Genomic DNA, 3,113 nt, shown 5'->3' with positions numbered 1-3,113 from the left:
CCACACCAAGGTATGGTTTATTAGAGAGAATGAGCACCGAAGGAGGCCTTGTGAGTGAGAGTGAGTGCTGACAAAGGGTGCGCCAATGGAGGGTGTGCCGGAGGAGGCAGCACCAATAGAGGGTTGCGAGAGAGGGTTAGAGGGAGGTTGAGCAATGAGGATTGGAGGGAGCGTTGGCGCATTAGGTTGAATGAAGAAGGTTGTGATAAGCTCTGTGAACAAGATGGTTGCGATGATGAGCTCTAGGTTTTTTCTCTTCTTAGTGATAAAGAGGGTTCATGGTTGAATGAATGAAGAGGTTTTTTCTGTGTTAAAGGAAGAGTGAATATAGATTATTTTTCTTTGAGGTTTTTTCAATGTTTTTTTTAATGACAAAACATTAAAAGTGTATTGGAGAAAAAATTGGTGGAAAATCTAAATTTTTCTTGGGAACTTTATTGCCACGCTTTTTTAGGGTTCCCATATAATTAAAGAATATGGGCATGCTTGAAAAATGTGACCGTAGAAAAAAAAAATCTAGTCACGCTTCAAAAGCATGCCTATTTTTCTCTATGGCCAGGCTTTGGTAAGTGTAATATCTAAAATGTGGCTAAATTACTAATCAATTGCCACCCTCATAAAGTGTGACCATCGACCCCTTTTGGCCACACTTCTGAAGCATGGCAAGAAAAACCGTGACAACAAGGCTTTTTTCTCGTAGTGATAGCTGACATAGTTAACAGCTGGAGCCTTAGGAGGTGTCCCATCTACAAATTCTATTAAATAGAGACTAGTGTGGGATGGAAGTGACTGGTATATTTTACATTTACAGGTTTAATTAGTTTTATAGTATAACATGCATATATAGTGAAAAAATATTTGCTTAATGATAGTTAGGACCCTCCAAAGTTGGGGATAGAAAGGATTAGTTGGGTTTTCAAGAACCACTATAGGTGGTTCATACCCAAATTTAGTACAGCTCCAAATAGCATCTTCGATCTTTGGTGGTGACTTTTTAAGGTAATTAAGTACTTTTTTTAAACTTCAAATTATAAACTTATATTGATAATCTGATTCATTTGTGTTTGATATTGTATCACCACTTTGAATTTGTTCACTAGGAGGAGCAGAAGATGTACAATGCCTAGCGGGTAAGAGTCGCCACGCACCTCCAGTAGATGCTAGCAGACATTCACAGCAACGGTGCTCCTACAGACTGGATCTTGGATCATATCCTCGCCTAGCTAAAGGAGTACCAGAACGCAAAAGATTACTAAGGGATCTAGGCTAAAGGCCCGAGTCAGACAAGAATTCGAGATCGATAGATCCATTCACATCGGCTGGTCCGCCACCTATAGGGCGATCGAGAAGAAAATGGTTCTTATCATTTAAAGTTTTAATTGTTAACTTAATTTATTTATTTTATCATTTATAAATTTGAAACTAATATAATTACTTCTTGAAATTCTAAACCCTACGAATAGGAAATCGAGTTGGGACGCAAACCTCATCAGAGCGAGGTCTTTTAGAGGACGAACACAAGGAAGGAAGACCATACGAAGTGGGTTGAGAAACAGTCTAAGGATGCTTCTATCATTTTAGCAAACCCAAATATATCTCAATAAATTATATTTGTTTGTTTATTTAACTCTATGTTTATCAATTTTATTTGATTTCAAATTGAGTTTGACATTTTCTAGTAAAGGCCCATGAGGAGCACGCAACTCAGATCGTATAGGGGTCGTGAGTGCCCCCCATACCTGAGAATGAGATATGAAGGCAAACAGTTGGCAGCCACAGGCGAGATGGTTTTCAACATGGGGCATCAATCCAACACGACTACTCCACGATTTTCTGATGTTGAGTTCACTGCCAGCGGAGGTCTGGATATCAAGGAGCAAGTTACCCTACTCAATAGGAAGTTGCAATAGGACATGGAGCGAGAGTTACAGTGACATCGAATAAGATACCAGAGCAAGAGGAACGGTACCAACAAGAGCGGGACGCATGGAAGCAAGCTCATTAGAGATAGAGGGGGGATCAGGAGTCTCTAGGAGATCATCGTCCACTAGCAATCCGATTTAGACCAATAGAAGAATACAGTTACGAACATGTACTCTTTTAAGCGAGAGAAGTTGGGGAGGAGCTTGTACAACAATGCAATAGCTATGCTGCCTCTTCTGCTGCCTAGACAACCTCCAGCATCATCTGGTTCTTGGCCGCCAACGACACCAGCATCACCAGGTGATTACATATAGTGTATTTGTATTTTTATTTTTGATCATATTTTTGTATTTTTCTTGTTTCGATATATCTTAATTTCAAATAATCTTGTAAATTTATTATTTATATAGTTTCAGATTGAATAAAAACTATTTTATATCATTTACTGGCCGTATTGAAATTTAATTGTAAACAGGTATTCTAATAATGTATGTATATAAATTATTTACGTTACAGAAAATTTAAAAAATATATATTTTAGACTTTTATCGACAACGACTAATATTGAATTAATATTTTGTTATTTTTTTCTAAAACATTATTATTATCGACAACCGTCGATACGTTAAAAATAAATATTTTTTCCACACTTTATTTTACCAATGGTTATATACCGTCAATAATATTAAATTAATATTACCAATGACTATTGATTGTTGGTAATATTGGTCGGAATTTATTAATGATAGTTTTGCCGACGATCTGGTAGGTTGTCGGTAAAATATACTATTTTTGTAGAGCCTAATATATACTTATATTATAGTAACATTTTTGAATTATATATAATTGTTTTCTATTGCAGGCAACTAAAGATCATGTTGTAATGACATTGAAATGATCGGAGAAAATTCATGGATCGGCAAGCACGATGCACATTTACATATTATGTTTAATGTTTCCATTTTATAATTAATATGAGATTGAAAAATGATGATAATGTACTATTTTTTTTAATTTTTAATTTGTTCTACTTAAATATTTCTTTTAAATGAAAAATGATTAGTAGTGTAATGTAATTTTAATATTTATATATAACGTTTTTAAAAAAAATATTATCAGATTTGTGGAGGTTTAAAATTTTTATAGCACAACAAATTATTTGTAAATTAAAAAATTTTTTGTAAAAATTT

The sequence above is a fragment of the Arachis duranensis genome, chromosome 5 (genome assembly GCF_000817695.3).
Source record: "Arachis duranensis cultivar V14167 chromosome 5, aradu.V14167.gnm2.J7QH, whole genome shotgun sequence".
In the NCBI taxonomy this organism is placed as follows: domain Eukaryota; kingdom Viridiplantae; phylum Streptophyta; class Magnoliopsida; order Fabales; family Fabaceae; genus Arachis; species Arachis duranensis.
Note: the sequence above shows the minus strand (reverse complement) of the source record.